At 33.8% G+C, this 15,583-nt stretch overlaps 1 non-coding gene across 1 annotated transcript; it reads left to right on the top strand.

The window, feature by feature from the left end:
* Positions 1 to 12,340: 12,340 nt before the first annotated feature.
* On the top strand, positions 12,341 to 12,460 carry LOC128283210 (U5 spliceosomal RNA). Its single transcript, XR_008273552.1, has one exon. It is a non-coding gene; the product is annotated as a U5 spliceosomal RNA (small nuclear RNA).
* Positions 12,461 to 15,583: the final 3,123 nt, after the last annotated feature.

Genomic DNA, 15,583 nt, shown 5'->3' with positions numbered 1-15,583 from the left:
GCACTGTACTGCTTGATATGCATGTATATCTGTATAGGCTAAGGCCCGAATGTATCTAATACTGTTCTAAGTGGGCTAAAGCCTACACTAATTATGTTAGGAGTTCAGGCTCGATTATGACTGCTTGATTGTTATCTGTTTGCATGAATGCTTTACTGTAGGGGCGTACACACTAAGTTTGCGAAAACTCACCCCTTTATTGTTTTATTTGTCAGGTAATCCCCAGCAATAGATGGATCAGTGCAGTGGAGGGCTCGACAGTGACCACCGCTATATATACTCTGGTTTTAAGGTTTAATTGAATTTATCATTTTAACTGATATGTTTGAGGACTTTTATGTAATTTCTGAAATTGAACTTTTTGATTTTAACTTGGGATTTTGAACTACTGTTTATGGATTTTAAAACTGCAACGTATAACTATAACTTTATTTGTTTTTAAGTTTCCACGAACTAAGGGATGGTTTCAAGCTAATCAATCAATCAGTACACATTTTCTGAGTTAAGTAAATAAAACAAAAGAAGAAAAGAATTTTACTTTATCTTGGGGTTTTATCAATAACATGTTATTATACAATTATATATTCTTATATAGAGAGATATTTTTCATTAAAATTAAATTAAATGTTTAATTCTTTTTTCTTCCTATTAAATGTGGAATTCTAACTTTTCCTAGCTGGAATAATCCCCGTGAGTCAATGATGGAATTAAAAAGTTAATAGTAAAATTTATATATTTAGTTTTATGAAGAATGAAAATGCAATTAAATATAATTCTATACAAAAACCTTAGTTTAAACTTAATAAAAAAATCTATAACTAATTAAATTTTAGTTTATTAAAATTATTAATCGGATAATTAATTAAGGTATAAAAATTAAATTAGAAAAATAATAAAATTAATTTTAAGGATTTTAATTAATTGGAGGACAAATTGGAAAGTTGGACCATTATATTTAAGTTAAACGGTGTGGATGTGGATTGTAATCCACTATCACATGTTAATTAAGCTTATAGGTTAATTAACTTAATTTTGATTAATTAAAAACTAATTAAGATATAAAAAGCAACTTAAGTTGTCGTCTTTTAATTCTTTTAATTTTCTTCCACCTTATGAGCTAAGGAAAACCTAGAAAACCATTGTAGAAGTCTTAAGCTATTCGGTCCTTGTATGTAAGTGAATTAAAAGACTGTCTTTTGTAAATTTTATATATTTTAAGATAACAGAAGCTTGATTTTGCTAATCCGATTATTATTTTTCAAAATTGTTTAAGTTTTTAAAGTTGTCATTGATGATTTTTGAAGTTTTGATGTTTAATGGTTAGATTCTAAGCTTACATATGAAAAAAAAAGACTAATTTATAAAATGAAGATTATTAGTTTTGAACATAAGGACTAAAGTGTTAATTTTGAAAAATATTTTGAAATTTGTAAGAATTTTTGTAATTATAAATAGTAGAGGGTCTTTGAAGGATGTAATTGAGAGAAATCAAAGCTCAAATTTGGAAAATATGGTAATTTCGATTTTAGGAATTAAATTTAATAAAATGGAAAATTTCAGGAACATTCAAAAATTGAAATTAAACTGTCATATGCTTATAACATGATGTTACAAAGTATTTGGAATCGATAAATTAAAATGAATTGTATAGATAAAAAATTGAACCAACCTTATGAAATTGTATTACTATATTTAGGTCTAAGTGTAAAGTGAGGTAAGTGACTAACTAAGCATTCAAAATGCTCAAACTGTTTTTTTTTCTTCTTTTTTGTACTTCATACCTATTGATTGGATCGCTTTTGAGTTTATACAATCCAACTTTGATTTGATAGTTTTTTTTAATCATTTTATGTCTAGTTATGTGGTATGTATGTATATAATGTTGGAATGAATAGAAATTGAAAATAACTTTCCTTTGAAAAAAAAAGAATTTTATTCTGACCTTGTTTCATTTATGTAAGTTGGATCTTGTAGAATGTCAGTCCAATAGTTTTTATCAGTTTCTCAAAGTATACAGAATTGTAAGACAAAAGACATGATGTTGTACATGTATATACATTTATTGCCAACACTGCTTGTGTTATATGCATTAGCAATTCTACTTTTCTGTGATCATTGGTTACTGCAAATTAACTACCATTGTTCAATTAAGCATAAAACAATTATAGTATGAAACTGAAACCTATTAAAGGGTCTTAGTATAATTAAAATTAAGCATAAGATAATCATATTATGAAATTGAAACCTATGTTGAAACAAAGTCAGCAGCAACACACAAACAACTATGAATTTGCTTAAGAACTAAAATGAAACCGAGAGCAAAAGTGAAAATGAACTTGAGCAAAAAACTTGGATGAATAATCAGCAACACACTTCATTCATTAATAATGAAGACTAAATACAAAGTTTTCAAGTCAAATGACTATTACCTAATGATTTAACTACTCCCACTAATTTACTAATACAAATTTGAATTACAAAACAAGTAAGCTGACATATCAGCTACTACATCAACTTCAAATCAAAGATAAATCCTACTAACTTTGACAACAAGTTACAAAGTAACTAAACTACGTTACATTGAAACAAAATAATCAAAATGAACAGATCTTGCTGCAAAACTTGCTGCTATACTTGGTTCTACTCCAATGCTGGTCTGTTTGCAAAGTTGCTGGCCACATGTTGCATTGCAGGCCAATGCTCAACACTCTTCCTTAGACTGTATGCAACACACACCAATTTTGCTTCTTAAATTTTCAAACCTTGCTGTACCAAGTGGCTTAGTCAGAATATCAGCCAATTGATCTTGTGAGCTGCAATGAACAAGACTGATTTCACCAGATTGCTCAGCCTCTCGAACAAAATGAAACTTAATCTTAAAATCCTTGGTTTTTTTATGAAAAACTGGATTCTTAGCAATAGCCACTGCTGATTGATTGTCAATCATGATTTCAGTAGGCTCAAGTTGCTCTTCATTGAGATTATTTAGTAGCTTCCTAAGCCAAATGGCTTGATTTACTGCTGCTGCTGCTGCTATGTACTCTGCTTCTACAGTTGATTGAGCAACAGTTTGTTGCTTCTTTGAGCACCAGCAAAACACACTCGAGCTAAGAGTGAAAAAATACCTCGAAGTGCTTTTCATATCATCAATACAACCAGCCCAATCACTGTCTGAGTAACCAACCAGCTTCAGCTTCTCTTCTTTCTTAAATAACATGCCAAACCTCAAAGTTCCTTTAATGTATCTCAGCACCCTCTTGGCAGCCTTGAAATGCACTACATTACAGCAATGCATAAACCTTGCCAACAAACTTACAGCATGCATCAAGTCAAGTCTGGTTGCTGTTAAATAGAGCAAGCAACCTACTAAACTCCTGTACTCCTTCTCATCGACCCTTGCATGATCACAAATGCTTGACAGCTTCTCTCCTTGGGCCATTGGTGTGCTTACAGGCTTGCAATTTTGCATGCTAAACTTGTTAAGTATCTTCAAGGAAAATGCATGTTGGCTAATGAATATCCCTCGATCAGTCTGGTTCACTTCCATGCCAAGGAAGTAGGTCATGACCCCCAAATCAGTCATATCAAATACTTCTTGCATCTGTGCTTTAAACTCATTGACCAGAACATCCTTGCTTCCAGTCACTAGCAAGTCATCGACATAGATTAAAACAATCAGCAATGTCTCATCCTTGGATTTCTTTATATAGAGGGTTGGTTCACTCAGGCTTTTCTCAAACCCGAGCTTAGATAGGTAAGCATCTATCCTGTCATACCATGCTCTAGGTGCTTGTTTCAGCCCATACAGAGCCTTCTTCAGCCTATAGACCTTGTCTTCTTGTCCTTTGACTTGGAAGCCATCAGGTTGCTCTATGTAAATCTCCTCCTTGAGAAAGCCATTTAAGAAGGCTGACTTAACATCAAGTTGATGTATCTGCCATTTCTTTTGTGCAGCCAAAGCAAACAGTAGCTTGATGGTGTCCAATTTTGCAACTGGGGCAAAAGTCTCCTCAAAATCAACTCTATACTGCTGATTATACCCCTTAACCACCAGTCTTGCCTTGTGTTTATTCAATGAGCCATCTGCATTGAATTTTGCTCTAAAGACCCATCTAACTTCAATAACCTTCTTCTCTGGTCTCTCAACCAAGTCCCAAGTCTGATTCTTTTGAATCATGTCCATTTCTGTTTCCATAGCTTTCTTCCAATTCACATCCTTAGCTGCTTCTTCATAGCTCGAAGGCTCCACAATGGCAACATTGCATCTCTGATAAACATCAGCAATGGATCTGGTACCTCTCACAGGAAGGTCATCAACATTGCTATTACTAGGCTCACTTTCAACTAGCTCCAAGTTGTCCTTAGCTGAGTCCTCTTCAAAATTGACTAGCATTTGAACCATTCCAATTCCAAATCTTCTTTTCATCAAATTTGATGTCTCTACTCACCAAAATCTTCCTTGTTGAAGGATCATAGACTCTGTAGCCTTTCTTATCACTGCTGTAGCCTACAAAAATACATGGAATAGACCTCTCCTTGAGCTTGGTCCTCCTTTCTACAGGTACAAGGACATAGCACACACATCCAAAGACTTTCAAATGAGAGACTGATGGTTTGAGTCCATACCATGCTTCAAAAGGTGTCTTATCCTTGACAGCATGTGTTGGAAGCCTGTTGAGTAGGTACACCGAGCTATTGACAGCCTCTGCCCAAAATGAGTTTGGAAGCTTGCTTTGGAACAGCAAACATCTGGCCATATCCATTACAGTCCTATTCTTTCTCTCACACACTCCGTTTTGCTGAGGAGTGTACACTGTGGTTAGCTGATGATGGATCCCATCCTGCTCACATAGCCTCTTGAATCTATTAGATAGATACTCAGCCCCATTATCTGTTCTCAATGTCTTGATCCTACAATCGATTTGGTTTTCAACCATGGCTTTGAACTTTCCAAAAGCTTCAAACACATTAGACTTCTGTTTCAAGAAGAAAATCCAAAAAAATCTGGTCAGATCATCAATGAAAAATACAAAGTACTTACTCCCATTTAGTGAAGGAGTCTTCATTGGGTCACAAATGTCAGAATGCACCAGCTCAAGCTTCTCTCGAGCTCTCCATGCTTGACCAACTGGAAAAGGAAGCCTGTCTTACTTGCCAAGTTGACAAACATCACAAACACCTTCAAGTGGCTCAACCTTGGTCATATCAACTGTCAAACCAAGCTTATACAGCAAATCAAGTGACCTGAAATTTGCATGACCTAGCCTCTTGTGCCATAGGCTAGCACTGTCACTTTGGCTCAAATATGCCCTCCTTTCAAGCTGACTAACATCCAACATGAAACACTTGTCTGCCATAGGTACTGTGACAACTTCCTGACCAAGAGAATCTTCAATAACACAGGAACTACTTCTAAAGAACAAAGAATAGCCTTTTTCAACCAGCTGACCAACACCTAGCAGGTTTTGGTCTATATCGGGCACGTACAACACATCAGTAATCAGCTTGTTACCTGAACTTGAGCTGATCAACACATCACCCCTGCCTTTAGCTTCAATGAAGCTCCCATTGCCAATTCTGATGCTTGAGCTAAAACTTTTGTCAAGCTCCTTAAACAAGTTTACATCAGCAGCCATGTGATGTGAGCAGCCACTGTCTACAAGCCAACTGCATTTCGTTCTGTTTGTAGTTGCAAGGGAAGATGCACTGAAAACATGCTCCTCCTGAGCTTGTTGATCCTCAGCAGGATGTACCTGATCTTGTTGCTGTACTGGAGCTTTGCCTTTGCTTCTACAGATTTTCTCAACATGACCATATTGCTTAAATTTCCAGCATTGAACATCTGGTCTTCTCCAACAGTTTCTTTCTGAGTGTGTGGTTCTTTTGCAATGAGTGTATGGTGGATAGGTCTTCTTGCTTGAATCCTTTCTAATTTTATCCTTCTTGTCAAGCCAAGGCTTCTTGCCTCTTTGATTTGCACTGGAGCTTTCTTTGGCCCTTGCTTGAAAGGCTCCTTCAGACTTTTCTTCCTGCCTATTAGCCCTTCTCTGCTCTAAAGCATAGAGTGAGTTCACCAATTCTGATAAAGAGATGGTTGTGAGGTCTCTCGAGTCCTCCAATGAAGATATCTTAGACTCGAATATCTCAGGAAGTGTGGTGATCACCTTCTCAACCACCCTACTTTCAGCAAAGTCTACACCAAGCAGCCTTATATTGTTCACTGTGGCCATGATTTTGTCTGCATACTGCTTAATGGTCTCAGCTTCTTTCATCTTGAGATTTTCGAAATCTCTCCTTAGATTAATCAGCTGTTGCTGTCTAGTCTTCTCAGACCCCATAAATTCCTCCTTCAACCTATCCCAAGCTTGCTTAGGTGAGTCACATGCCATAATGCGAGTGAAAATAACATCAGATACTCCATTCTGCAAGCAGGCCATGGCTTTAGGCTTCTTGGCAGTCTCCTCTGCATGCTGTCTCATCTGAGCAACAGTGGGATTGGCTCTCAATGGAGGTGGCTCGACATCATTCTCCACTGCACTCCATAGATCATGTGCCTGAAGGTACGTTTTCATTTTTACCACCCAAATGTGGTAGTTCTCACCAGTGAACACAGGAGGTGGAGGTGGTGTGAAGCTCATCCTGCTATAACAAGTTCAACAGCTTCGGTTTCCTACTTTCTTAAGCTCGATTTCACAAACAAGCAGCAACCACCAAGAGAAGGTCCTCAAAGACTTAGGCTCTTGATACCATTTATTGAAACAAAATCAGCAGCAACACACAAACAACTATGAATTTGCTTAAGAACTAAAATGAAACCGAGAGCAAAAGTGAAAATGAACTTGAACAAAAAACTTGGATGAATAATCAGCAGCACACTTCATTCATTAATAATGAAGACTAAATACAAAGTTTTCAAGTCAAATGACTATTACCTAATGATTTAACTACTCCCACTAATTTACTAATACAAATTTGAATTACAAAACAAGTAAGCTGACATATCAGCTACTACATCAACTTCAAATCAAAGATAAATCCTACTAACTTTGACAACAAGTTACAAAGTAACTAAACTAAGTTACATTGAAACAAAATAATCAAAATGAACAGATCTTGCTGCAAAACTTGTTGTTATACTTGGTTCTGCTCCAATGCTGGTCTGTTTGCAAAGTTGCTGGCCACATGTTGCATTGCAGGCCAATGCTCAACAACCTATTTACTGAATAAATTCAGTTTAGTACTTGAGTATTATAGTAAGAAATTGAGAAGGGTTAATATAGTATTTGGTACTTCAGTTTAACTTTAATGTTCAATTTGGTATATGAATGTTTTTTCAATTAAATACAAATGTTGAATGTTCAACGTACCCAGTCTAACGCTAAAGGCTTGAGGAATCTTTGGACTAACACAATAATCCTTTAGTCACAAATCTTGGGCATATATATAATGGTGTTAAGGAGCTGTAGAACTAAAAATGTCAGCGACATAACTAGGAATGCTTTGAACACAAGATGAAAAAAAAGGGGATTTGCATATACAAGTCTTGAAACAAGTAAATGCAAGCAATCAAAGAGATCTCAGCATACGAAAAAAGGATCATATACTGAAGGTAATTATGCATGGCTTGTGTTTGAATGTAGTTACATAGTGTAGTGGAGGAGGATGTGTTGTAGGAGGAACCATGTTAGATGATGTTTTAGTTTTTGCCTTTGATGTTACTATACATAAACGTTTACATATATGAAGTGGTAATGGGGGTTTAAAGACCTGTGGCATGTAGAGGGAAATGAAAAAATATGGAGAGACATGATCTTTTATTCTTTGTACAAAATGACCTAGGGAAATGTCAACTATTTCAAGCGTAGCAGTGCTCAACTCAGTTAAATGCTAAGCCAAGTTGAGGGTTTGGAAGAGAAAGTGGTAAATGTAGGCATTAATGAGGACAACATCATTATACCATTTCTTTTTAAGTTGCTGCAAGAAGCACAGGTTTCATGGCTTTTGTTTCTGGGCGTGGAGTTATTGAAGGCATCGATCGGTACAGTCCGAGACTGTGCTCGCTGATGTATTGCTGGCATGTTTACAAATATACAATGTGTTGGTTCATTGCGGCTTACGCCTATTTTTTGAGGCCTGATTCCTTCATTGAAATGGCCCAACAAATTTTAGTTTCATGTGTTATTTCCTTTGTCTTCTCTGCCTAAAGGTTAGGTCCAAGTTTAACTCATTTTACTAACGAAGTGTTATCTGGCTTTTATTTATTAGTTTCATGTGATATTCATTATATATATTCTAGTAACTGTTGCTGAAACACCCACGAAGCTGTATTGATTTTGTCTTCAACATTCTATATTGCCTGTTGGCACCGGCACTGTTACGAGGCTCCTTTCTTAAAAAGGAATGGTGGGATGGCCTTGGGACCCTTTTATGACAGCATTGAAAATTTGGGTGATACCTACTACATGCAGTCAGCAGCAAACAAAGACACCCTTTAAAAGCTTATGGTTTCTAACTAGGTTGCTAATGATGTACCACTCTTGTTTCCAAACCTCATTATCCACCACCAATCTTTAGGTTTGTCCATGAAGTTGTTAAACTTATATGGTCATAGGTGATCTAATGGCTAGGCTGACCAATGTCCACAATTTCTGGTATGACTTTGCTCAATAAGTTCAAAATCCAGAATGTCATTGGTATGAGAGTGGATGAGGTAAAGGATTCCTTTTTAAGTGTATATTTAAATATGCATGCATGTATGCATGCATATTTATTTCATTTTCAGTAACATTGGAGCTTCTTTGTGCAAATAGGGGAATGAAATTGCTTTCGTTGCTGTCCAAGACAGTGCTTACTGCTGTGTTCCTTAGGAAAGAAGAAACATAAAGTTCCTTATGGCCTGGTTCATAGAGTCAAAAGCCTCTTGGTTGGTAGACCTGCAATACTTAAGGGAAAAGTATTAGTATAGGGCTTGTAATAATTATGATGAACACATATAACTATATGAACATATATTATCATTAGAATTTTCTATTTATAACCTCAATCTTGGAATCCAAATAAATTACAATTGTTTGTAAATTTATCCATCTCTTGGAGCTGGGATCCAAATAAATTGCAACTGTTTGTAAATTTATCCCTCTCTTGGAGCCGGGATCCAATTTCCCTTAAAGCTGAAAACCATAGCCATATACTTAGAGCTAAATGATCTTAAAACTTAATACCATTTGAATGTTATGAGAATTGAAAATAATGGAAAGAATCACTTGTTAATCACTTCAACTAATTTGTTTGAGATCCAATGAAGAAAAGTAGCCATAATTTTGCTTTTGCCTATATATTTCCCATTAGTCATTGATTGATATCTAATAAACCAGGGCTGCCAACACTTTTTTTTTTATTGGAATAGAGAAAATACTACTTTTCATTACAGTTGTATTTCTTATTATATTAATTTGTTAATTAATTGAAATATGAGTTTATAAGGTAAAATAATTATAAATTTCTACAATGAAATTTATTGAACCATTGTGAATGTTTTTCCTCCAAAATTGTTTATATTTAATTTTAGCATAATCTCTTAGTATCAATTATGGCTCTCTTTGTATTAATTTTGTCTTTTAATTTATGATGCTATTAATAGTTGCAAAATAACATAATGTCTGTTAGAGCCATAGGTTTGGCATTTGCTTGTTTTACTTTCTTTGGATTTTTCATTTATTTATTTATTTTAAATACTAGTATTTGACATTTTTGTTTTGATACATATTTCAACATATGTAAGTATATAGAAACTGATCAAATCTTTGGTAACAGCTTATCCATATCTATATTCCATACTCATTGTCTACTGGGTTGATTTTGTAATTAATTTTCTTAGTTTCCCAAAATATATAGAATTGGAAGACAAAAAATAAGAAATTGCAAATCAATTAATTGATTTGAGAAAACAGAGAAACCTGCAATCTTTAAATATGTGTGAAAAAATCATAAATTAAATCCAAATTACATGTTATACATTCTAAAGTAATAATTCAAACAGTGACACACCATAATTGCAGAGAATAATTGGAATATTTATAGTTCTAAAACAATGCACCGAAGCAATATTTATTGTTCTTTTATTTACAAACCCCTTGTGCCTTCTCTACTGTATCTACACTTCCAATGAATAATATAGCTGCATCCAACTGTCTTACATTGAAGGGATAAATCAAGGTAGTGCTTACCACATATATGACATTCTAGATAAAACTCAACCCCTTTGACAAAAGTGAGAGGATGTGGATGATCTTCTTTTATCTAGTTGGTCCAAGCTGTTGTTCCAATAGGGTCGGAAGCGTGTAAATTATTGTACTAAAAAATCACACAAAGTTCAATTTCCAGGGAAGAGAGGTGGATCACAAGGATCTCTTAAATACCAAGTCTTTCCTTAGTCAGAATATCCCTTTTATAGTAATTTAATAGCACAATTAAATACTACTATTATACCCTCAAATATTGAAAGAAAAATAGGACAAAAAAGAACACAAGAGTTTTAACGAGGTTCGGTAAATTATACCTACGTCCTCGGGCACTAACACCAGATGATAACTTTACTATCTCCAAAATATTACAAACAAATAGAATTCCTTAAGAATTCTCAAATGGGAGAAGAGAGAAAACTAAGAGAGAAAGATTGGTTGGGATGAATTGAAATGAAAAATGAAAAGGCCTATTTATAGTTGAGGTTTAAGGACCAAACAATAAATAGCCCATTATCTCAAGGACCAAAAAAAATTATCCCATGCCACTTTTTCAAAGTCAACTTTAGGGTGCTAAACTTGCACCACTTGGATTGTTTGCCATTAAAATTGTCTGCCATTAATCATAATGTTAACACAAGCTTGATAAATGGATATTTTTTAAGAACACATTTGGGATGAGCTGAAGTGTTACAAGCTGAACAAAGATAAAAACCTATGTTTGGGATTCCTTTTCTCTTCACAAATATCATAATAATGACATTCTGAATAATTGTCATCATCCTCGTGATAAGTGAGTTTTTTGGAGGGTTATTTTGTTACTGGAATGACCCATTAAGTTTTATTTCAAAGTTTTTCCTACTTTTGCTTTGGAATTGAGGGTTTGAAATTACTGACTTTGTTAAAGACAATGCCTTGTCTTAAGGCTACTTACTAAACTAGGAATAGTGTGATGGCCTTGGAAATCTTTATGACAGCCGTACATAGAGTCAGCAGCAAACAAAGACACCCTGTTTGAAGCCTCTGGGTTTTTATGACTATGCGCACTCTTGTTTCCAAACAAGCAATCCTCAACATCCACCATCAATTTTTTACAGAGGTAGCAACCATCAAAGTGATAATTGTGTCATGCATGTGGCAAAATAATAATCCAAATTCTCTTTATCCTGCCTGCTACAATGTTACGAACCCAAAATATGACACTTGTGAAACTTATAAACAAGGGTTCATCCTCAGGTGAGGGTGTTACTTGTATGGTATGAACTAATGGTGAGGCCTATGTTAACTATTCCTAGTATCACTTTGCTCAACAAAGTTCAAAGTCCAGAATGTTATTGGTATGGGAGTGGATGAGGTAAAGGATCCCTTTTAAGTGTATATGTAAGTTTGCATGCAGGGATCCAATCTCTCTTGAAGTTGGAAACCATAGCCCTATACTTAGAGCTAAATGATCCAAAAATTATACCCATCTGTATGTTATAATAGATATACAATATGAGACTTGAAAATAGTTGAAAGAGTCCCTTGTGAATCACTTCAACTCAGTTTGTTTGAGACCCAATGAAGGAAAGTAGTCATATTTTGCTTTTGGCCATCTAATTCCCATTAGTCATTGATTGATATATGGCTGCCAACACTTGTATTTTTATTGTAAGAGAGGAAGTACTATTTTACATGCATGAATTTGTATTTCTTATTACATTAAATTGTTAATTAAATAAAATTTGAGTTTAGAAGTTCTAACAATTGTGAATGTTCGTACAATGAAATTTATGGAGAATGGTATTGTTTTCAGAATCCATTGTGTATATATTTAATTTCAGTATCATCTCTTATTTATTAAATTATAGCTTCTATGAGTTGTGTCTTTCAATTTATGGTGTTGTTGCTAGCTGCAAAAATGTAATGGCTGTTAGAGTCATGGGTTTGGTGTTTTTGGTATCTGCTTGTTTTACATTATTTGGAATTTCCATTTATTTTTTATTGAAGAGGTAGAGGTGGAAAAGAAGTTGGTAAGGTTTAGAAAGGAGCAGAATCCCACATTCCTTGAAGACAGACAAGGCCACTCTACCATCTTTTATAAATGAAAGCGAAACCAGATCCTCAAAACGGTGAGTACAGAGCGAACTATTCTTTTGCCTTTTACTAAAGAATACCGTGTGCTCACCGCTTATAGCGGCATACACCTATTTTTGGAGGCCTATATCTTTTTCTGGAATGGCCTATCAAGTTCTAGTTCAAAAGATTATTTTGATACTGATCCTCTTTTGGCTGCCAACACTGCTGGCTTGCTGGAAATTTCAGATAATGGTTTTAATCGCTTCCCGGTTCCCTCCACTCTTATTACTTTGCTCAACAAGTGAATTATTTAAATTGATCGTTTGTTACCTTAAATTAACTACCATTGTTCAATGTAATTGAAACCTATTAAATGGTATTAGTATAATTAAAATTAAGCATAAGATAATCATAGAATGAAATTGAAACAAATTCAGTTTAGAACCTGAGGATTATAATAAAAACTGAAAAGGGATAAATATAGTATTTGGTACTTGAGTTTAATTTTAGTGTTCAATTTGGTGCTTGAACTTTTTTTCTTCCAACTAAGTACCGATGTTGAATGTTCAACGTACCAAGTCCAGCACTAAAATTTAGGTGATTCCTACTACATGCAGTCAGCAGCAAACAAAGACACCCTTTAAAAGCCTATGGTTTCTAACTAGGCTGCTAATAATGTACCACTCTTGTTTCCAATCCTTAATATCCACCACCAATCTTTTTGTTTGTCCGTGGAGTTGTTATATTTATATGGTCATGAATGATCTAATGGCTAGGCAGACCTATGTCCACAATTTCTGGTATCACTTTCCTTAACTAGCTCAAAATCCAGAATGTCATTGGTATGGGAGTGGATGAGGTAAATGATCCCTATTTAAGTGTATATTTAAATATGCATGCATGCATGCATGCATGTATGTATATTTATTTCATTTTCAATAAAATTGGCTTAGAGCTTATTTGTGCAAATAGGGGGCATGAAATTGCTTTCGTTGCAGTCCCAGACAGTGCTTACTATTGTGTTCCTTGGGAAAGAAGAAAAATAAAGTATCGAATTAAGTAATGTGGTGTTCTTGCAATTAGATCAGGTTAATGGTTTGGGAAGTCTTCAAAATGTTGCCACTGTGCAGTTGGTTTGCTCCCCAACAATCGCAGGGATTGTTCTTCAGTAGCATGCTTTAAGTAGCTTTCCTATAGGTTTGGTTCATAGAACCGAGAGCGACTAGGTTGGTAGACCTGCAATACTCAAGAGAGAGGTACCGGTATAGGACGTGTAATAATTATGGAGCTCATTAGCATGTGGGGTAGACTCGAACCACCAACTGAGGCATATAGGCCACTTACCTGCAACCATTGCTCAAGTAATACCTTTGATTGTTGGAAATTTAAGTTATTCTTTTCAATATAAATAAACGATAGATTATGTTCTTGTTCAATTTTTATAAACTATGATATATGAAGATCAGAAATTTCTATTTACAACCCCAATCTTGGGATCTAAAGTAATGCTTAAATTGAGCAGGGTTTGGATCACCCGTATCCAAATAAATTGCAATTGTTTGTAAATCTATCCCTCTCTCTTGGAGCTAGGATCAAATCTCCTTTAAACTTGGAAACCATAACCATATACTTAGAGCTAAATAATCTAAAACTTAATACCATTTGAATGTTATAAGAGAAATATAATGAGACTTGAAAAATAATGGAAAGAATCACTTGTTAATCACTTCAACTCAATTTGTTTGAGACCCAATGAAGAAAAGTAGCTGTAATTTTGTTTTTTCCTATCTATTTCCCATTAGTCATTGATTGATATCTAATAAAGCATGGCTACCAACACTTGTTTTTTTATTGGAACTTAGAAAGTACTACTTATTTTTTATTGGAATAGAAAAAGTAATACTTTACATTACATATGTATTAATTCTTATTAGGGTAAATTATTAAAATAATCACTTTTGTTTATCTCACTATACATTTTAGTCATTTATGTTTGAAATGTTACGCTTTGGTCACTTAGGCTAACATGATGTAACCTTTTAGTCACTGAGCTGTTAACGATGTAACGATAAGCTGATTTGACACGTTAAATCACCATTTCAAATAAAAATTTTAGATTAAATTATATAATTGGTCCCATATTTTTATTTGTTTTGAGTATTTTAATTTTTTGTTTTATGTTTTTTAACTTTTCTTTTCTTCTTCTTTATTTTCCTCCCTTCTCTATCTTTTTCAACGTAGTTTTTCTATGTTTTCTATTTGTTAAAACTAGTCTCTATATTTTTATATTTTTGAACAATATATTTTCTCTTTTTCTTTTTTTTTCTTTTCCTTTTCTTCTTTTCCATTAATTTTATCAAATGGAAAACATAGAAAATTACATTAAAATTGATGGAGAATGGATGAAAATAGAGGAGGAGTAGAAGAGAATGGAAAATAAAGAAAAAAAAGTTAAAAGAAAAAATTTAAATTGCTCAAAATGAGAAAATATGGGGACCAATTGTATAATTTAACCTAAATTTTTTATTTGAAATGATGATTTAACTTGCTATGTCAGCTTACTGTTACATCGTTAATGATAATTAACGGCTTAGTGACTAAAATGTTACAACACGTTAATGTAAGTGATTAAAACATAATGTTTCAAATATAAACGACTAAAATGTAAGCTGAAGTAAATAAAAGTGACTATTTTGATTCTTATTATATTAATTTGTTAATTAATTAAAATATGAGTTTAGAAAAAACAAACATGAATTTCTACGATGAAATCTATGGACAATGGTATTCTTTTGTGAACCCATTGTGAATGTTTTTCCTCAAAATTTGTTTATATTTAATTTTAGCATAATCTCTTATTATCAATTATGGATCTAGAGTTTTGTCTTTTAATTTATGATGCTTTTAATTGTTGTAAATAACATAATGTCTGTTACAACCCTAGGTTTGACATTTGCTTGTTTTATATATTTTTGGATTATCTATTTATTTTTAAAATATTAGTATTTGAAATTTTTGTTTTGACACATATTTGAACATATGTAAGTCTATAAAAAACCCATCATATTTTTGGTAACAATGTATTGATATCTATATTCGATACTTATTGTCTAGACAATCAAGTCGAAACATATGTAAGTTTTGGCTTGTTATCTCATCTACACTTCCAATGAATAATATAGCTGTATCCAACTGTCTTACATTGAAGGGACAGATCAGAGCAGTGCTTACCGCATTTATGACATTCTGGATAAAACTCAACCTTTTTGACAAAAATGAGAGAA

The sequence above is a fragment of the Gossypium arboreum genome, chromosome 10 (genome assembly GCF_025698485.1).
Source record: "Gossypium arboreum isolate Shixiya-1 chromosome 10, ASM2569848v2, whole genome shotgun sequence".
Lineage (NCBI taxonomy): Eukaryota > Viridiplantae > Streptophyta > Magnoliopsida > Malvales > Malvaceae > Gossypium > Gossypium arboreum.
This window is presented reverse-complemented; position numbering and strand designations above follow the sequence as displayed.